The 23,113-nt window shown below is 38.9% G+C and overlaps 1 protein-coding gene across 1 annotated transcript in view; it reads right to left on the reverse strand.

The window, feature by feature from the left end:
• Positions 1-22,624, reverse strand: part of SOCS6 (suppressor of cytokine signaling 6) — a 32,236-nt gene extending 9,612 nt beyond the window's left edge. Inside the window, exon 1 of the mRNA XM_004390039.3 lies at positions 22,047-22,624. The gene's annotated coding sequence lies outside the window, so the exon portion shown is untranslated. The remainder of the gene's footprint in view (positions 1-22,046) is intronic.
• Between the last annotated feature and the right edge of the window lie 489 nt (positions 22,625-23,113).

Consider the following 23,113-nt stretch of genomic DNA (forward strand, 5'->3'; position numbering starts at 1 on the left):
CTTGGTACATGACTCCAACTCATGGCAACCCCATGTGTGTCAGAGTAGAACTGTGCTCCACAGGGTTTTCAATGGCTGGTTTTTTGGAAGTAGATTGCCAGGACTTTCTTCCAAGGTGCCTCTGGGGACTCAAACCTCTAAAGTTTCAGTTAGCAATGAACACGTTAATCATTTGCACCACCCAGGAAATTCAGCAACTGTCTACTTGATCATCACTCCTTTTTTCAAGTACCAATCCACATCTAATTCAATACTAATACAGTGAAACCTGTGAAAGCTAGAACCTGTGTAAGGTGGAAACCTGTCTAAGAAGGAAAACTCAAGTATTTTCCACGAATAGTGACAGAAAAGTACTAAGACTGCACTCTGTCACAGGCAGAAAACTTGCAAGAAAACTTGCAGTCCCATCGACTTCCAGCTCTCACAGGTTTCACTGTATAATGAAATAAAATTCACTCCTAGACATTCAGAACTATAAAAAGTTGTATTAGGACATATGGTCTTTTATCTCTTCCCTTCATTTTCTCGGCAAAGATTACTCCGAAATCTTTAAGAGTATGTTTTTCTGTTTGCACTTCCAAAAATATATGCCATCTTTTTATAGGACTGCCATCTGTCTCATGCTTAAGTAAATGTTCTAGATTGGTTTTACTGCTTTTCTAATTGTAAAATTTTAAGTTTACACATATTCTTTAAAATGCATATAAAGGTTCAAAAGAAAAGGTTTTAGACGTGAATACTGTGTCCATCTGGGCAGAACATAACAACTTCAAATAATTTCACAAACTTTTTTTTAAGGAATGATTTGAGGTAGTCACTCCTGTTAATCATTATTAATATCTAATGAAAATATCAGAAAGACAATATCAAACAACTACTTAACTTTCAATTAACAAAGTAGCTTTATTATCCCCATTTTACAAATGAGGAAAATGAGTCTGAGAGAGATTAAAATTACCTTAAGAAGTTAAAATAATTTGCCACTAGGAAGTAGCAGATCCAGACTTTGAATCCGGCTGCTGACTCCAAAGCTCAGTCTGTCCCTATACCAAGCTGCCTTGCCTGTAGTTACTACCACTTAAACCAGTGGTTCTAAAACCTTTTAGTCATAGGACCCCTTCACCCTCTTAAAAATTACTGAAGACCTCAAAAAGTTTTTTCCCCGCCTTGGCTGTAATCTTTTTTTTTTTTTTTAATTGTGCTTTAAGTGAAAGTTACAGTTCAAGTTAGTTTTTCATACAAAAATTTAGTTGCTCTCCCTATAATGTGACAGCACACTTCTCCTTTCCGCCCTGGATTTCCCATGTCCATTTAACCAGCTCCTGTGCCTTTCTACCTTCTCATCTCACCTCCGGACAGGAGCTGCCCATTTAGTCTCATGTATCTACTTAAGCTAAGAAGCACACTCTTCACGAGTATCATTTTATGTCTTATGGTCTATAATATTTGTCTGAAGAGTTGGCTTCCGGAATGGTTTTAGTTTTGGGCTAACAGAGAGTCCAGGGGCCATGTCTTCCAGGACTCCTGCAATCTTAGTCAGACCACTAAGTCTGGTCTTTTTACGTGACTTTGAGTTCTGCACCCCACTTTTCTCCTGCTCTGTCAAGGACTCTCTGTTGTGTTCCCTGTCAGGGCAGTCATTGGTGGTAGCTGGGCGCCATCTAGTTCTTCTGGTCTCAGGCTGATGGAGTCTTTATGTGTCCCTTTCTGTCTCTCGGGCTAATATTGTCCTTGTGTCTTTAGTGTTCTTCATTCTCCTTTGCTCCAGGTGGGTTGGGACCAACTGATGCTTCTTAGATGGCCGCTCACTAGCTTTTAAGACCCCAGACGCCACTCACTCAAGTGGGATGTAAAACAGTTTCTTAATAAACTTTGTTATGCCAACTGACCTAGATGTCTCCTGAAAACATGAAGATCCCAAAAAGTTTTCCTAAATGGGTTATAGCTATGAAATTCACCCTATTGGAAATTAAAACATAAAATTTTAAAATATTTAGTTATTAACTTACTTTAAGAAAATGATGATAAACTTATTACACATTACCATAAATAACATTTTAATGAAAAATAACTATATTTTCCAAACCATTAAAAATTCAGTGAGAAAAGTACCATTTTACATGATCATAAATCTCTTTTCTGACTGACTTAAGAGAAAATAGTTGGACTTTCACATCTGCTTCTGCATTCAATCTGTTACAATATGCTGTTTTAAGTGAAGTATATGAAGAATATCTAGCTCCTACAGATCAATATAGCTGGAAAAAGGAGGACTGTAGCCTTTTCATGCAACTGTGGATATACTCCTTTGATACTACGTTGAAACTCAATGACTGGTAGTTTCTCAAAGATTAGCTGCACTATGGAATCTGAAACCACACCACGACACTTTTCAACTCTATTACATACCAACCCATTGGTCTATTTTGCATACTAAATGACTCTTTTACTCATACATCATTTTGTAACATCATATATTAGTTATTACATTATATAATATCAAAGAATCACACTTGTTAATACATGCTGATCTCATCAGAAGTCTTTAAGCACTGGGAAACGGTTAAGGTCACAATGGTGGATATAAGTTTTCCATAATTCTAATTTTTGTTTGAAAGCTTGAATTTTATCATTGGCAACAATACTGTAAGTTGTTTTCATTAAAGTAAAAGGCTACTTTATTCATTTATGAGAAAATATCTACCAAAAACCCAAGCTGAATAACCATAGTTTGTCTCTCAGTTGCTCCTTCTAGTAAAAGTGATACTTCATGAGAGAAAGTAGTTAGTTCATCTAGCAACTCAATGTCCCCTTAAGACATTCATCTTACTTTAGTGTGCAGTAGAAAGTGCTTTCTACATACTTCCATTTCATCATAAAAACATTAAAAAGGTGTGTACTCATGGTCAAGATTTAATAAAATTAATATTTTTCACTGCTCATCAACAAGTTCTTAAGCATAACTGGCATCTTATCTTTTACTACAAGTGCCTGGTGGTAAAGAACACATGACTATTAGTACATCTTGGTGCCATTGTTTTGATTTGTGTTAAGGCACCAGCAATTTTATTCACCACTGCTTTTGTACCTTCATTGAAAATGTCAACACAGTGAAAAAGGCAAATAATGCTTTAGCATAATTATAAAAACAGTGTTGACCTTATGGATTCCCTGAAAGCACACTCTCAGAACCACTGACTTAAATTACCTGTGAAAACAGTTTAACAGAACAAAGAGAAAGACTTTTAATGTAATGCAAAGTATTCACATAAAAAGTTAGCAAGGTGAAGGTTTAATATTTTTAAGATGTCAGTACTACCCAAACGATCTATAGATTCAATGCAATCCCGATCAAAATTCCAACAGCCTTATTTACAGAAACAGAAAAACAAATCCTCAACTATATATGGAATGGCAAAACCAAAACCAAACTCACTGCCATCGAGTTGATTCCGACTCACAGAGACCCTACAGGACAGAGCAGAACTGCCTCACAGGGTTTCTGAGGAGCGGCTGGTGGATTTCAACTACCAACCGTTTCGTTAGCACCCAAGCTCTTAACCACTGCGCCACCAGGGCTCCACGGAATGCAAGAGGACCCAAATAGCTAAAACAATGTTGAAAGAGAAGAACAAAGTAGGAGGTCTCACACTTCCTGATTTTAAAACATACTATACAGCTACAGTAATCAAAGCAGCTTGGTACTGGTATAACAATAGACACAGACCAATGGAACAGAATTGAGAGTCAAGAAATAAACCCACATTATCTACGGTCAACTGATTTTTGACAAGGGTGCTAAGTCCATTAGACTGGGAAAGAACACTCTTCAATAAATGATGCTGGCAAAGACAAAAGGAAAATATTAGCCCAACAGACAAAAGGGCCACATAAAACAGAGCCTCCATCAGCCTGAGACCAGAAGAACTAGATGGTGCCCAGCTACCATCAATGACTGCTGTGACAGAGAACACAACAGACAGTCCCTGATGGAGCAGGAGAAAAGTGCTGCGTGGAACTCAAAGTCATGTAAGAAGACCAGACTTAATGGTCTGACTGAGACTGGAGAAATCCCCAAAGCCATGGCCCCTAGACACTCAGTAACCCAGAACTAAAACCATTCCTGAAACCTACTCTTCAGACAAAGATTAGACAGGACTATAAAACATAAAAAAATATTCTGAAGAGTGTGCTTCTTAGTTCAATCAGGTACACAAAACCAAATGGGTGGTTCCTGTCCGGAGGCAGGATGAGAAGGCAGGAAAGGACAGGAACTGGTTGAATGGACACAAGAAACCTGGGGTGGAAAGGGGGAGTGTGCTGTCACATTATAGGGATTGCAACTAATGTCACATAACAATATGTGTATAAATTTTTGTATGAGAGATTAACTTGACTTGTAAACTTTCACCTAAAGCACAACTGGTTAAAAAAAAAAAAGGTACCCTTAAAGACAAAACAAAAATAAATAAATGATGCTGGAAAACTAGATTTCCATATGCAGAAAAATGTAATGAAATCCATGCCTCACACGATACACAAAAACTAATTCAAAATGGATTAAGGACCTAATTGTGCAAACTAAAACCATAAAATTCTTAGGAGAACAAGCAGAGGCAATGCTGTCAGGCCTAGCTTTTAACAACGGATTATCTAATATAGTAATAAAAGTAAAAACAGCAAAAGACAAAACAAATAACTGGGACTCATAAAAATTAAACTGTTGTTCATGAAAAGACTTTACTAAAAAAGTGAAAAGACAAGCTACTGACTGGGAAAATATCTTCAGAAACCATATATCTGACAAGAATCTAATAATCAAAATATATATAAAACTTTGACAACAACAGAAAGAGAAATAATTCAATCATAAAATGGGCAAGACTTGAAAAGACATTTCACCAAAGAGGACAAATAAAACTGCCAAAAATCTTTGCACACTAAAGAACAGCATTAAAATGTCTCTTTCAGGACAAGAAAATGAAATAAAGAAGAAAACTAAATAAGATCTAAATTATATAGCTACTTTATCTATTGGCTATATGGGATTCTATACCCTAAAAAAATGAGAATACATCTTTCTTTTAAGAAAGGCTCAAAGAAAAATTCAAAGCTTTAAACATTTACAAAACTAAACAGTAATGAATTAAAAGAAACAAAATATGCATTTACCAATTCAAGAAGTTAGGAAACAACAACACAAGCAAGGAAAAACAGAAAAAAATAAAGAGAAAAGCACAAATTAACGAATTAGAAAAGAAAAAGTAGTAGTATTAAACATGATGAGAGTTGAACCTTTGGATAAACAACAGAAAGCTTAATAGGAAAACAACTGGCTAGCATAATTAAGAAAAAAAGGAAAATGTAAATATACAAAATTAGAAATAGAAATCACAAATTCATGAGAAGTTGAAATATGAGTACTTTTGACAAACTATGAAAATTAACTTAAAATTCAAATGAAATGGATAGCTTTACCATAAAAGATGTATTACCAAAATTTGCATCAGAAGAGGCAGGAATACAAAAGAGGCTAATAACTGTCAAAGAAACTGAGAAAGTTATGAAGAGCTACCATGGCTATCTTCCCTTGGGGAGAAAAAGTGACAGGTCTATAAAGACGCAATTCCAATACACTCTGAAATACTTCAGAGCACAGAGAGAAAAAGAAAGCATCCAAATTTGTTTCTGAAGTCAAAAGAACAGTGATACCAAAATTTGATAAAGACAGCACGTGAAAAGAAAAAAAAAATCAAGCCAATCACTTAAATACCAGTAAACACTGGGAGCGGTGAGCGAAACATTCAACTAGACCAGGTACATCCCAGGAATGCTAGCATGGCTCTCTATTTGGAAAGTGGTCAATATAATTCACCATAGATCAAAGGAGGAAAATCATGTGATCATAGCTATTAATCACAAAAAAGACCCAAAAAACCCTTTGTAATATAGGGATAGATAAGACACTTAACATTATACATATATAACCAAAAAGCAAACCAAACACATTTCCATCGAGTTGATTCCAATATAGAAAAATGAAAATTATGAATGAAGAAATGCTGAAAGTCAGCAACAAGTATGTCAATTATCAGTAATAATCATTTAATTATCAATACAGATACTTATCTACCAAGTAACATTATTTTCAACGTATAAGTCAATGAATTAGACAAGAATAAAATATAAGCGGAGTCCCTGGGTAGTGCAAACAGCTAACACGCTTGGCTGCTAAATGAAAGGTTGGAGCTTCAAGTCTACCCAGAGGCTCCTCAGAAGAAAGGCCTGTCCCTCTACTTCCAAAAAATCAGCCACTGAAAACCCAGTGGAGCCTAGTTCTACTCTGACACACATGGGGTAGCCAAGAGTCAGAACTGACTTGACAGCAACTGGTTACTGGTTTAAAAAATAAGTATAAACACTGGAAAGGGGGAAACAAATGAGACAGGTAACAGATGACACGACTGAATACCGGAAAATGCAGTAGGTTCAGATAAAAAATTACTAGAGAAAAAAAAGAGAGAACTCAGTAAAGTGACCAATTACAAATTTCTTATTTAAAAATCACTAGAATTCTATATTTTTAAAAAAGCTAGAAAGGAAATACAGTAAAACCTGCAAAGTTGGAACATGTGTAAGGTGGAAACCTGTCAGAGAAGGAAAACTCTAGTAGTTTCCACTAAAACGAGTGATAGAAAAGTGGTCTAAGACTGCACCCTGTCAAAGGTGTAAAACTTGCCAGACTCAGGAAAAACAAGGCAGTCCTGTCAAGTTCAGGCTTTCACAGGTTTCACTGTATAATAAAAGACTAAAACCAAACCAAACCTGACCCATTGCCATCTTGTTGATTTGACTCATGGTCGCCCTATAGGACAGAGTAAAACTCCCCCATAGGGTTTCCAAGGCTGTAAATCTTTTAAGGCAGCCAGCTGACACATCTTTCTCCCAAGGAGCGGCTGATGGGTTCGAACCACCGACCTTTCGGTTAGCACCCAAGCAATTAACTATTACATCACCGGGGCTATTTATAATAGCTTAAAAAAAGATAACATTACAAATGTTCAGAACTACATGAAAAACTTTAAATTCTTCAGAAGATCATAACAGATCTGAATTATAGAAAGACACATCTGGTTCTCAGATAAAACAATCATGTCAAAATATTAACTCAAGATTCCAATAAAACATCAATTAAGCTGTTGGGAAGAATGTGACAAAATGATATTGAAGTTAACTTAGATAAACAAACAACATAAACTGCCAGAAAAATTCTAAAAGACTAATGAGGGAGAATGACCCACACAAGATACTGAAACATCCTGCAACAGCTGAGAACTGGAGGGGAAAATAAAGACAGAGCAATAGGGCAAAATACAAAATCAAGAAATCAACCAAGACACATATGGAAATAGTACACGGTTAAGAGGACATTTTATACTAGTGGGAAAGAGATGGATTATTCAATATATGATAATGAGTAGGCTGGACAACCATTTGGAGAAAGCAGCGCTCTTACATCATTTCTTATATCAAAATAAATTCCAAAAGGATCAAACGTGTAAGCATTTAAAGAAAAAAAAGAAACCATACATGTTGCAGAAAAAAGCTTTTTAAACAAATAATATTGTACTCAGGAAAGGTCTCAAGAAATCCTTGTTGTTGTTGTTATTGTTGTCTGCCCTCAAATTGGCCCCTTACTCATGGCAAACCTAGGCACAGGATCAGACTGTTGTGATCTACAGGGTTTTCACTGACTGATTTCTTGGCAGATCACCACGCCTTTCTTCCTAATCTGTCTTAGTCTGGAAGCTCTGCTTACCAACACTGAAATCACAGATATTCTCCTATGTTTTCCTCTAAAAGTACCGAAGTTTTGTTTTTCACGTTTAGGTACTTGATAAACCATGTAATGATTTACATGTAAGACAGGAATTCATTTACACTTTTCCCACATGGATAACCAACTGGCTCAACACCATTTACAGAAAAATACTAACCCTCATAAGAATCAAATAAATGCAAATTAAAATAGTAATGATATTTTTTCACAAGTCAAATAACAAAGATTTTTCTAAATGACAATATTCAATGCTTGAAAATGTTTTCATGTAATTCTAAAAAATAACCTGGCAATATGCAAGACTTAAACACTCTTTGACCCAACAATGCTATTTTTATACACCTTGAAGAATATGAAACCAAAGCATACCGATGTTCCCTACATATTTATAATAAAAACTAAATTTAAAAAATCAGAAACAATCTGATGTCCAACAGTGTAAGAACAGTAAACAAAATTCTGGCACATCTACACAATGGAACTTTAGGGAACCACTAAAATTGATATTTATATAGTTATAAATAACATGGGCAAAAAGGTTATATTGTTCATTTGTTAAGTGCAAAAACACAGGAAACAAAATTACATGTAAAGTGTGGTCTCAATTATGTACAAAGAATACAGAGGAAAAACAGACCAGAAAGAATACAGCAGAAATGTTAACTGGATCTCAGAATTCTCTGTAAATATTATTTTCAAAATATTCTATACTGAACATGCAATGTTTTTATAAGAATAAAATCTGTGAGCTTTTAAAATTATTTTTTAAAGGCAATAGCTTAGCTAATCCATCATGTGAATACAAAATACAAGGTCTTTTTCTTGGCTTTCAGCTCTACCTTGATTTCCAGCCAAAAAATAAATCAATAGATAAAATTGTTTTATTTTTGCTTTATTAGAACTTAGACAACCTCCTCCTTCTCCTCACCACCCCCCCAAAATAACTTTTTGCAAAATCTGATATTAAAACTTTTGTATTAGGGGGTGTCTGTGTATGTGAAGAAAGAGAAAAAGAACAAGCCGATGGGTTAGTAAGAGAGTGACAGAGTGTTGGAGACTGGCCTGAAAATATTCCATCTAAATTACAAGGATGGTAAACATAAACCTACTAGCTTTTCAATGACCCTCTTCCCTCCTTACTCAGTTTATACTCCATGATTAACCATTACGTCCTTACATATATCCTCAATTTCCTTGCCCCACCCTCCCTCTGAAAAACTCTTGGCAAAACCACACACTGGTTAAATCAACTCTCTGCCTATACCCTGACTGCATCCATACAGCAGAATAAAGCTGGAAGAAACCATCACCACTCTGGAGGGGTCTCACTTTATATTCACGGCCATGACCCTCAGGTGCACCCCTAATACTGCCTGGAAATCAAATACACTCCCCTGGTCCATTTCTTCTCTCACTTACCCAGCCTGCCACTTCACCTTTCCTCACATGTCTAACTCTTTGCCCTCTTCTTCAATCTCAGCTGATGACCCAGCTTCCTATTTCACTGAGAAAACAAGGTCATCAGAAGAAAACTTCCAACCACCACATCTACCCACTTTGCAGCATCTGTTTCCGTGTCTATTTCCATCCTGTTCTATACAGATCAATGATCCATGCACCTGTATAAAGGTAACCCTCCTCTTGTGCACTTGATCTTTCCCTCCTAGAAACCCTCTATTGGATCATTCTCCAAGATGCTGCTATTTTTCTTATATATAAACAAACTTGTTTTGACCCCACCTTCCCCACCAGCTATGGCCCGTTTACAGTAAAACGCCTTGGGAGAATTTTGTATACTCAAGGTCTACACATCTTCTCCCATTTTCTCTTAAACTCACACCAAAGAGGGCTTCCCCACCACCACTACACAGAAAATGCTCTTGTCCAGGTCCCCCACGGTCTCCACATCGCAAAGTCAGGGTCAGTCCTGATCTCACGTGCTCTGTCAGCAGCATGGGGCACAGCTGATGACTCCTCCTTCCTTGATGTGACTTTACCACTTTGCTGGAAGGACACCTCTCCCCCAGGGTCACTCCTTTGCTGGCTTCTCCTCTCCCTCCAACCTCTTAATGGTGGAGTATGCTGGCACTCAAGACTTGGTCTTCTCCATCTACACTCACACTCCTCAGTGATTTCCTCACCTGCCAGGCTGTAAGTAGCATCCACAAGCCACCCTCTTCCAAATTTCTCTCTTCAATTCCAGACTAGTTATAATCAACTCCCTTACTGACATCTCCACTTCAATGTCTTACAGATATTTGAAACGTAATGTGTTCAAAACTAACCTCTGGATCTTTCTCACCCACCCCCAAATCTGCTCTACCTGCAGTCTTTCCCACTTCCATTTATTTCTATTCCATTCTTCCAGCTGCTCGGATCAAAGCCTTCGGAATCTTCCTTGACTTTTCCTCTCACACCCCATATCCAATGTCACAAAATCCCCATTGCAGCTACCTTCAAAACAGATGCAGAATCAACAACTTTTTACCACCACCCTGGTCCAAGCCACTGTCCTCTCACCTGCATTACTGCAACAGCCTCCCAGTTAGTTCCTTTGTTTTCTCCTTGGGACACCTACAGCCTTGGCGCAATATGGCAGCCAGACTGATCCTTTTACAATGTTTAAGTCTGATCGGCTCGCTCTGCTCAAAACCTTCTAGTGGTAAAAGTTAAAATTCACATCCCCATGACCTCGCCAACCTTATCTCCTATCAATCTGCCCTTACTCACTACACTACAGCCACGGTGAACTCCTTGCCGTTCCTTATACAGGCACATTCCCATCTAGGGTTTGCACTGGCCGTTCTTTCTGCCCATGGGTAACTCTCCTCCTTAAAGTCTTCATCCAAATGTCAGGTTTTTAACAAGGCCCACCCTGATCAGCCAGTTTAAAACCGTAACCCACCACCACCAGGCACGCCCAATCTGCTTTTTTTCTGCTCACTTCCCCACCTACCTCCAGCACTTATTACCTCCTAACACACATATGCTTTCATTAAGTTATTAGGATTATTGTTCATTGTCTCCCTCAGCTCTCTTCGCAGAATGTCGCTTCCACAGTGCGGGAAGTTTTTTGTTTTGTTTAGAACAGCGGCTGGGTCATGGTGGATAACAACAGATACCTATTAAATGAATTAAAAACCCTGCTATCCCACTTCTGGAGTCCCTGGTGGTGCAAGCGGTTATTGAGCTCGGCTGCTAACCAAGGTTTGGAGGTTTGAGTTTCAAGTCCACCCAGAGGTGCCTCGGAAGAAGGCCTGGCAATCTACCTCCAAAAAATTAAGTCATTGAACACAGTTCTATGGAACACAGTTCTATTCTGACACACATGGGGGTGCCATGAGTCAGAATTAATTCCATGGTGACTGTTCTTTTTTTTTTTTTTAATCCCAGTTCTATCTCAACTCACCACCAGAAAAGGCATCACCAATTAAAAACCAAACAAACAAAAAAAACCACTGCTGTTAAGTCAATTCTGTCTCACTGCAACCCTATACGACAGAGTAAAACTGCCCCGTAGGGTTTTCTAGGCTGTAATCTTCACAGGAGCAGATCGCCAGGTCTTTCTCCCATGGAGCCACTGGTAGGTTCAAACCACCAAACTTCTGGTTAGCAGCCAAGCATTAACCACTGTGCCACCAGGCTCCTTGTATAAGAAACTGGGATGGTTAATTAGATTTCATCAAAAAGGCATTTCCTAATGGCTAAACATAAATTAGGAGGGAAGGTGTAGATCCTTTACCAAAGAAACTACGAAGTTTAGCAAAGATCGTAACTCCCAAAAACCTGCTGCTGGGAGAAAATTCTCCAAGCGTCTCTCACATTTCTATACACATTGCCAAGAGGCACTCATGGCCTTTTGTTCTGGACATCTGTCAGCCAAACAGCCCTGAAAGACATAAATCATATCTCCTTCTGGAGCAAAGGACATGTTTCTTTACTGTTCAGTGAAATAAAGATAATGTATCCTTCTGGTCAGGCAGGCTGACTGTCCGTTATAAAACATTCAGGTTCTCTAAACCTGACGTTCCCAATTTTTTTTTCAGTAGCTATATAGCAACACATCACTGCATTCTGTACATACATACCGAATTTTCAATATATACATTTTTACTCCTGTCTAGGCACTTACCAATTCAAAGAAATAAATAAGTCTTATTTATTTACTCTGTGTATGTGGCCTGAGTCTTCTCTAAAATAATTATTATAAGTTTAAGCAAATTAATACAATTTTTAAAATCCTAAGTCAACGGACTCTTGAGCAGTATAGAAAAAGGGAATAGTTTGCAGGTTGAAAACATGGCACGCTAACTTAATATTACTAAGAGCCCTAATGGTCCCCACATACCCCGGAGCAATAAAAGCTGTGATTCCCGAGTAGCTATGACCCCACCTGATCAACTAATGTGTAATTAGAGCCCACAGAGTGAAAATATCTAATGTTACACTGTCTTATATAAATGCATTAATAACCTCTAGAATGAGAAGTATGAAATACTACTTAAATGCAGTTGTTTTAATATGATTTGCTTCTACATAATCATGGCTAAAAATAATAAATTAAAAAACAATTATTTAACATTTTAATAAAACGTGAAGAGAATTACTTTAATAACATAGCAAATTCCCAAAATATATCACCACTTTCACTGCCTATGAAAAAGTATGACACCTCACTGGTTATACCACCTGATAGGTAAAGTCCTTTAAGAATTTTTGAACAACTACAGCCAATTCGAAGGGGTCCAAAGAATATCTATGTACGTGGTTTTTGTTGTTTTTATTATGGGGCAGGGCTGCGGCAGCAAATAGTGCTATGATGACATTCCTTCATTACTTTCAAGATTTAAAGTATTTTACTTATACATAAAAATCCCTTAAATGTATTCAATTGCTAAAACAACATTTTTTAACTCCTGAAAGGCAGCATGCACATAAAAATAACTGAAAAGTAACAAAGTTGCTTTGACTACTCTCAGGGCCTTTAGACCTTACAAAAGCTTCAATTTAAAAAACAATTTGTCGATTATTCAAATACTTCTGCATATAACACGGGAACTGTTAATGATTCTTTCATTCAGATTGCATTAGACAATATGAGCTTTCAGTCCAAATAATCTTCTCCTCATTTTCTAAGGCACATCCAAATTAAGAAGAGGGTTTCAAAATAGCAGATTTTGAATATAAAAAGTAATCCACATAAGATGTACTAAATGTATAAGACCAAATGTAAACCTTATTCATTGATCATAAGCATTAAAAGGGATCATGGAGAGCAGTAATTATTCACATTAATAATAATACAAAAATCTTATAAAATGGAAAAGAGGCTTATTTGCACTGTAAAATCATAACTGTCAAAAGTAATCACTCATTATAGGTTCCCGAAGAGGAGATCTCTGATGCTTTTAAACTGATCCAACTTAAAATAATTCATGTTGTCCACTGCAGATGCGCAGGCATTTCATAAATTAGGTTACACAGAGCTGAATGATGAGGATGTGGCTTCATGACATTAACTGAAAACACACTACCTTATTTGAGGAAAAATTAGATTTCAGTTTCCTCCAAAGTAAAAGGCTTTAATATACATTGATGCTAGCAAAACAATTAAACTATAAAAAAAGAAAAACAAATTTTGGATGAGCTTCTGATTAAACACAGACTTCCTTATCTTCACCATTCCCCAAAACACACAGAGACAATGAAAACTGGAACTGGCTTAGACAAACTGGAAAAGGCTGAAATAAAAGCCTGCTGGAAGGCAAGACAAGAAAAAGCAAGCCTAAGAAAAGGTGTCACAAATTGAAACAAGAGTCAGGTGTCAGTCTAAAAAAAAGGGAAAGTGAAGAGAATAGGAGGACACTTAGAGGCCAAAAACTACACATGTGGCCAAAATTAAAGATTCAGTGGAAGACAAAATGAGGAAATTGCTTTAAAAAAAAAATTAGAACAACAATAACAAAAATTGACATGAAAAATTGAGAGAAAAGCTAAGAAAATTAACAGATCAATTTAGGAGGTCCAATATCCAACTAAGAGGAGCTTCAAACACAGAAAAAAAGAAAAAGAAAGTTTGGGAAAAAACTACAAAAGAAATGAAAAAAAATTTTTTTCCAGAACTGAAGAACACAAGTTTACAGACTGGAATGCTCAGTACATCCAGAAAAAACAACAACAACAATAATCAAGCACACCACAGAGAAGTCAGGAGATAACACAAAGATCCTAAAAAAATTCCAGAAAGGAAAAAAAAAAAAATTACATACAAATGACTGGGAGACAGACAGCAGCTGACTTAACAGTAACAAAGCAAGAAGATGGTAGACCAGTGCCTTCAAAATTCCAAGGGAAGTCTCCACATGCAAAAGAATGAATCTGGACCCATACCTCACACTATATACTAAAATTAACTCAAAATGGGTCAATGACGTAGATATAACAACAAAAACCATAAAGCTCTTAAAACAAAACAGGGGTAAAGCTTCAGGACCTAATTTTGACAAAGGATCCTTAGATATGACACCGAAAGCGTGAGTAACAAAAGGCAAAATAGATAAAAATGGACTACTTCAAAACTCAAAACTTTTGTACCTCAAGGACTTTATCAAGAAAGTGAAGAGACAACCTACAGAATAGGAGAAAATATCTGATAACCAGATATAAAAGAAGGGTTTAATATCCATAATATATAAATAACTCCTACAACTCAACAACAACAAAAAACCCAAAACAGCAAAGGACATGAATAAACATTTTCCCAAAGAAGACATACAAATGGCCAATAAGCCCATGAGAAGATGTGCAATGTCTTTAGTCACCGTTATTGTTAGGTGTCATTAAGTCAATTTTCAACTCAGAGACCCCACGTGACAGAGTAGAAATGCCCCATTGGGTCTCACAGGCTGTAATCTTTTACAGGAGCAGATTGCCAGGTCTTTTTCCTACAGAGCCTCTGGGTGGGTTCAAACTACCAACCTATCGGTTAGTAGCAAAGTGCTTAACCACTGCACCACCAGGGATCCTTCTTTAGTCACTAGGTAAATATAAATCAAAACGGCAATTATTGCTATTATTGGAAAAATGGAAAATAATTAGTATTAGTAAGGATGTAGAGAAACTGGAACCCTCATTCATTGCTGGTAGGAATGCAAAATGGTGCAGCCATTGTAGCAAACAGTTTGGCGGTTCCTCACAAAGTTAAACACAGAATTATCAAATGGCCCAGCAATACTCCTCCTAGGTATATACCCAAGAGACTTGAAAACAGGGTCTCAAACTGACACCTGTACACCAGTGCTCATTGTAGCACTGTTTGCAATATAGCCAAATGGTGGAAACAATCCAAGTGTCCACCAACAGGAGAATGGATGAACAAAATGTGGTATATCCATACATTGTTGTTGCTGTGTGACTTCGAGTTGATTCTGACTCACAGCAACCCTATATGACAGAATAGAACTGCTCCACAGGGTTCCCTAGGCTGTAATCTTTATGGAAGCAGATCACCAGGTTTTCTCTTCTGAGGAGCGGTTGGTGGGTTCAAACCGCTGACCTTTCCATTAGCAGCGCTTAACCATTGTACCATCAGGGCTCCTGCAATGGAATATTATTCAGCCGTTAGAAGAAATGAAGCCCTGATACACGCTACGCCATGGATGAACCTGGAAAATATTGTTGAGTGAAATTAGTCAGACACAAAAAGACAAATGTTGTATGACTCCACTTATATGAAATATCTAGAAAAGGCAAATGCATAGAGACAAAACTTTATTAGTGGCTGCCAGGGGCTGGGGGAAGGAGAAAATGGGAGTATTACTGCTTAAGAGGTACTGAGCTTCTGTATACAGGAATGAAAAACATTTGGAAATGGATAGCAGTAATGGCTGTGCAACATGGTGAATGTAATTAATGTCGCTGAATTGTTCACTTGGAATGGTTAAATTGGCAAATATTTTGTTATATAGATTTTACCATAATAAAATTTTTTTAAAACATATTAAAAAAAATCTAAGGGAAAATTTACTTTCCACGAGGGCACACATTTACAGTTCAGTGACTATCGGGGTGCTCTCCCACATTTCTTAGCATCCTCGGGGGGCCACATCTAGTTGCAGAAAATGGACTGTGAGCAAAAGTGACAGATGTCATTTCTGGGCCAAAGTACTGAAGCACCAGTGTGTGACCTGTTGGCTCTTCTTCATGAGTTATGGCAGCTTGGAGCCACGTAGTAAAATGGTGGGTAACACAGGGTGAAAGCAGACTGGATCCACAGGACAACACCATGGGGAGCCCCAGACCCTCAACAGGTTTTATGAGAGCAAGAAATAAACCTTCCTTTACAATTAATGGACACCCTGGTGGTGTACTGGTTAAGAGTACGGCTCCTAACCAAAAGGTTGGCAGTTTGAATCCACCAGGTGCTCCTTGGAAACTCTATGGGGCAGTTCTACTCTGTCCTATAGGGGCGCTATGAGTCCGAATCGACTCGAAAGCAACGGGTTTGTTTTTTTTTGGTTACCATTGATATCTCTGGGTTAATCTGTCAATGGAGCATAACCTAGTCTATCCTGACTAAAATATTACCTAAAATTCTACACACAGTCAGACCATAAATCAATATTTAGAACATAGACATTTTCTGACAAGCAAGATCTCAAAAAAGAGAAAAAAAAATACATACACTCCCCATCAAAAACAAATGCCAATGATGGTACAGAAAGAAGAAAAAGGACACTGAGACGTAGATTACTTAATGTAACTGTGCACTAGCCCTAGTAGGCCTCCCTCCAGGGTTTCCATTATGGGAGGAGAATAAACCTTTGTTTGCTTTACAAAACAAAAAAACTCCCCATCACCTTTCTCAAGAAGTTAACAGGAAGATGCTATTGTGTGTCATCAAGTTGATTCCAACTCACAGCGATCTCACGTGACAGAACAGAACTGCCTTATAGGTCTTCCTAAGCGGTAATCTTTATGGAAGCAGATCGCCAGGTCTTTTTCCCATGGAGCCACTGAACGGAACTGCTGACCTTTTGGTTAGCAGTCAAGTGTTTAACCACTGAACCATCAAGGCTCCTTACTAGGAGGATGAGCTCCATTAAACTAAGGAAGTAAACTAAGAACAGGGAAGCCCACAAAGGAAAGAAGAGAAAGGAACTTCTAGGATGATGACACAGGCTCCTGCTGTTCACCCTCAGATACTGTCCCTGCCTTCTAATTTAATCTCTTCCCAATCAAATTAATCAAATACAGGTCATCCTTCAAGCTCCGGCTCAACTGTCACGTGCTCCATGAAGACACAAATCCAAATTCCTTTACTCCTAGGATTAAGTTAAAACATCTTTCATCAATGGCAAAAGAAAATCCCTGAAAAAATAATACAAGAGGATTCAGGAAATAATAAAAAAGTCTAATACACTAGACTTTTCTGGTAAAAGTCTAGTAATACATTAGCCTCCATTCTTAAATCTGGTAGTAATGTGGTGTGTGACTTTGGGCAGATTCTTAGTCTTAGTTCAAATGTCCTCATCATCTGTCTAAGAGTGAAGCTAATCTATAATCAATAAGGTTCCTTCCAGCTCTAAAATGCAGTAATTCTGCAAATGCATAAAACAACTGAAATCTTAATGCAATTCTATGCATTGGTACATAATTACAGAGCCTGTCAAAGTCTGTGATATTTGGTCATAATGTTATTCTCTAAAAATGTTCCTTCTTTTTTTTTACTTTTAAATGTCAACAGACATACATGACTATTGACAAAGGGATGATGATATTTCATTTAAAACTCAAAATTATGTTTTATTAACAACTTTATTATTATAATCACCTAAATTCACAAAAGGAAAATCATACAAAGTAACAGGCCTACCAGTATGTGATTCATCCTACTTTAAAAGTATAATAATCCTGTTAGTTCAATCATTCAGCTTGTTACTGGTGTGGTCAGAGTAACGTCTACCATGAAAATTACCAAAACAGCAACTTTAGCAACACCAAATAACTGAATACACCACGTGAATACACCACATCTAGACAATTCTAAAGATTAATATTAAACTATTAAAACTGTTTTCATGGCTGTCTTGTCTAATAGAAGTCATGTATTCCTCTGCCTTCTGAAAAGATACTTTACACACAAGTGTGTATATTAAATATAATATCTCATGTTGTCATTAAACTGCTGTACACAGAAAAATGTCTCCTCAGATGACCAAATTTACCTGCTAGGAAATTTCAGGATGGCACAGTGACCCCTTTAGGGTTCACTGCGGTTCAGGTCATGGTTTGCCTCCGAGGCCTTCCAAGATATTCTCTCTTCTCTCTTTAATGCCAGCTTGCTTCTTCTCTACCTCTGAAGAGTCTGCTGCTAAGGAAAATAGGACAGTCCCTGCTCCCCAAATGTATTGTCCAAATGTGATGCCCTTTTTAATAATTTTAAGAAAATATTTTATTGTGACAGCTAAGAGTGATGTGACTACATGAGAACAAACAGCATGAAAACGAGAGCATCAGACTTTGCAGAGGAGGTAAAGGGTGGAAGCTTTCTTGGTCTAGATTTCCCACCATCCGATCACAAGGACCCCACTGCCAAGCAATCCCACCACTGCCCCCCCGTCACCACCTGGAATCCTCACAATTCTAACAGCTTGTGCCACAATACTTCCATGCACACCCATTCTCTCTCCTCTTTTATTTCCATTTTTCTTGTCCCTTTAGTCTCACATGCTGTTTCCACATTTGCTTTCTTAACAAGAAAAATCAAGTCTTATATGGATGTTGCTGATTAATCAGAATATCCTTTTAACAACTCATAGTACATTTTAAACTAATTACTACTATTAGCACTTGTTACACTCCAGGCACTGAGCTAATAAATTTACATACATTACCTCATTTAATTTTCACACCAACTCCAAGGAAGGCACTATTATTATTTTACAGATAAGGCAAATAAGTATTTTTTTAAAAAACCTAGCCTATAAAATTGAAATAGTGAAGTTCAAATCTAGATCTGAATCCCTGAGAAAGACTGCCTTCGCCAGTTGAAATCTGACTCTTCTAGGTCTCTGGCTTGTTGAATTTCAAATGAGTTTTCCCTTCCTGTTTAATTCCACCTCAGATAACTGAGGATGCCCGGGAGGCTTCAGATGAGAGTGTCTTCACCTTACTAAGTTGATGTCCAAGGAAATGCTCAGGGGAGTGGCTACTCCTCACACACTGCAAAGAGCTACACCAGCAGAAGTGACGACAGCCTGGGCATCTCTGCCATCAGCCAGTTCTGTCCATGAGCCACCTTGGACACACGAGATGGTGCCACAGGGAAAGACGGTCCTCTCACGCAGTTATAAGGACTTGGGCTTTACTAGCACTGTGATTTATTCAACTGAACAGACCAGCTCAGACAGGGATAAATAAGTAATACGGAAAACCAACAGATTTCTAAAACAAACACAGTGTGACTTTGCCTTTAACACACACCTAACAATATTAAGATGCTAATTTACCGAGCTTCTACATGCCAGGCACAGAACCACTTAGGAACTCTCTGTGCACCATGTCCCTGCTGAGGGGCTAGGCCCCGTGTGAAGTGTTAGGGAAGCAAAACAGTCAGACCTCAAGACCTATTCTCACGGAACTTATATGGATGACCAGACCAGCAACAAGTTATCGAAATACTTACAGACAGTCATAAATGTTATGAAGGAGATATACACGATACCAAGGTAGGATTGCTGAAGGAGCTATGTTGTTGTTAGTTGCCATCAAGTCACCCCTGCCTCATGATGACACCACGCACAACGGAATGAAACGCTGCCCGGTCCTGCACCATCCGCATGATCAATTGAGGTTGGGAGCATTTTTGTGATCCATAGGGTTTTCACTGGCTGATTTTTGGAAGCAGATCACCAGGCCTTTCCTCCTAGTCTTAATCTGGAAGCTCCACTGAAACTTGTTCAGCATCATAGCAACATGCAAGCCTTCACTGACAAGACGGGTGGTGGCTATGCTTGAGGTGCACTGGCTGGCAACCAAACCCAGGTCTCCCACATGGAAGGTCCTATGAGGGACTCCCTGTACCACCACCGCCCCATGAAGGAGCTATAAGGTAATCAGGGAAGGCATTTCCAAGGTGGTGACGCCGGCATAAAGATCCAAGAATGAACCAACCATAAGAGAAGCCCCTGAAGAACATTCTAGGAAAAGGGAGCTACCATGTCAAAGGTGGGGAGACAGGAAACAGCCTGGTATCTTGAGGAACAGAAACAACAGAGCTTAACTTTGTGGTAAGGCAAAGGGTGGTTCAAGACGGTCTTTAGAACTAAGCAGAGAAAAATAATATTTCAGAGCTAGACAGAAACCTTGTAGGCCATGGTAAAGCATTCAGATTTTACTCTAAACAAAATATACTCACAATAACTCTGGGAGATGGACTCTTATTCCCAAGTTAGACCCATGTGAGGAATAAGACACAGAGAGAATATAAAACTTGTTCAAGGTCACTTGACTAGTAAAAGTATGTTCTTCATCACATGTCTAATACCTCCAAAACGTCTTTTATGTGCAGTGTAGGAAATGAACCTTTAGATGCTTTTATCTGAATATTTCTATTCCTGAAACATCAACAAGACCAAGATACAGATACTCTCTTTTAATCTGTTTTCCAACCAAAACCAAAAACCAAACCCGTTGCCATCAAGTCGATGTTGACTCATAGCGACCCTACAGGATAGAGTAGAACTGCCCCATAGGGTTTCCAAGGAGCGCCTAGTGGATTCGAATGCTGACCTTTTGGTTAGCAGCTGTAGCTCTTAACCACTGCGCCACCAGAGTTTCAATAGCCACTTTAAAATAACCGTCCCAACTAAGATTCAACATTTGTGTGGATCATCAATGAAGACCCTGAAGTCAGCTGAAAGTAAAACGTGCCCCTGGTCCTAAAGTCTTCAACATTTATTAGCTAAACTATCATGCTGAGCAGCATAACAAATTATCCATGAAACCATTCACAAGTTTCACTCTCAGCACACTGTAAAACACGTCCCACTGCTGTTTCTCTTCTTCTACCTTGACGATCATCTCGATCAATCTATTCACCCAAGAAGGGTTCTCCTTTTTATGACACATACTGGTATTGGAAACTTCTCTCTTGTAAAAGGAAAAGTTTTACAAAAGTACTCAGAGGCACCATAGATGTAAGTGCCGTTTCCAAAACTGGAAGAGAGGGATGCAGACAGGGAATTGAAAAAGATAGTCTTCCCTTCCTGTAAGAGATGCGACCAACAGAAACTAGCACATGGTGATCTTCTTAGCTTAGGTCATTTACCTACTTATCCTTCTGTAAGTATTTAAATGGGATATATACACATCCATTAGCTACACTAGATTATCAATACCGTAGGGTATTTGACCTTATATATATGTGCATGTGTTTCATCCTATTTCATATGATATTTTTAGGAGAGACTAACAGTACTTGCTGCCATCAAGTTGATCCCAATTCATGACTACCCTATGTGTATCAGAGTAGAACTGTGCTCCAAAGGGTTTTCAGTGGCTGTAATCTTTTGCAAGTATATCTCCAGGCCTTTCTTCCAAGGCACCTCCGAGTGGATTTGAACCACTAACCTTTCGGTTAGCAGCCAAGTGCCTAACCAATTGATTACACCCAGAGACTCCATAATAACAGTAATGGTCACAAATTTGGAAATGGACATAACATTTCCCCCCTTTTCAAAGTATGACTTTGAAATAAGATCATACAATTACTTCTACAAGCAAAATAAAAGATACTATCAACAGCACAAAAGTTTCCTGAAAACTGGCCACTTGTGAGGTGAGATAACATAAAAAGACGGTTTTAAGAAGATACTTGCTTTCTGTTCCCTAAAAACAAGGCGATGGAGAAGAACACCTTTCCAGGTCTAAAGCAAGACTGGAGAACACAAGGGAGTGCGGCTGCTCGGAATGCGGTCAGCTCACCAGGGCCTCTCCACCCCAGTGCCATCTGTGGCATCAGATCCCTCCGCCGCCACTCCCTCCCAGCTGCGTGCCAAGGGACTGTGGCCAGGTGATATGAGGGTGTGCCCCTGGGTGGAGGCAGAGCTTACTGCCGGCCTGTCTTCCCAGGGAGGGCAAGGGGAAAAAAAATCAATGTTTCAAAGGAAGTAAAGGTTCAGGTGAATAAACTGGTGATCCTTACCCATATTCAAAGTGGAAAGCACTTGCCACGAGCCAGGTAAGAAGAATCCCCACCAAGTCCACTGTCAGTCAGACAGCTTTCTCAAAGGCAAGAAGAATGGATCAGGGCGAGGCCCCACGTTGTTTAGAACAGGGGCAGGTTCTGGAACTCACTCGGTATGTCCACGCTAAGTGTCGCAGGACCGAGGAGAAACTGGAAAGCACAAGGGAAAGTCAAAGTACCACAAACGACTTTTTAGGGTTTTATCTATGAAACTTGGTAAACAAAATCATGCATGTCTTTAAATAAGGTTGACTCTCCATAGCATAAAATATCCTTAAAATTCACTGAAGAAAGCTAAGTGGATTTCGTGTTGTGGGAGCTGGTGGGTTAAAAACATGGCAAGATAACTTTCTGCCTACTGTGGGTGAGAACATGTCAAGATATTTCATCTTGAAGTAGATGAAAGTTTACTTTTGTTTGGCTACAAGTGTATCTTTATTCCAAGAACACAGTAAATCAAACGCATAGTTGGGACACGCCTAATGTCTTACTCATGTTATTATGAGACCACTATGCTCTTCGGTCCTCACCCACTGTAGCATGTTGCCTTATCCAAGGTAGACGCTTCAGAAACAAGTGGTGAACTGAATTCAACCCGATACACTTCACTCCTGGAAGCCCTACTTCCACCATATGCCCCCACCTGGCCCTTCCTTCCAAAGAACTGAGGACAGGAGCCCCAAACCTCACATTCTGACTGCATGTAAGTTGGCATCCAGATGGCCGCACACACACCAAGTTTGGGGCCAGGACCCGCCTCAAAGGAATGTCCAGGTTCTGCTACCGGCAGCCACAATGGTGTCCCTGAAGTTGGCAACTATCGAAGCCAACTGAAGGTGAAGGCCTGCCTGGGTCCCAGGGCCGTTTAAAATCCCCAGACCTTCGTCCCCACCTCCATGCAAGCACGCTCATGTCCGGCAGCACCTTCTGTGAGAGGCCCGGCCCACCGACCCTCTGCCCCGGCCCCGGCCCCGGCGCGCGGTCTGGGCCCGCCCGCCCCGGCCTTACTGCCCAGCCCGGCCCGG

This window comes from Trichechus manatus, unplaced genomic scaffold, assembly GCF_000243295.1.
Source record: "Trichechus manatus latirostris isolate Lorelei unplaced genomic scaffold, TriManLat1.0 scaffold00278, whole genome shotgun sequence".
Classification (NCBI taxonomy): Eukaryota; Metazoa; Chordata; class Mammalia; order Sirenia; family Trichechidae; genus Trichechus; species Trichechus manatus.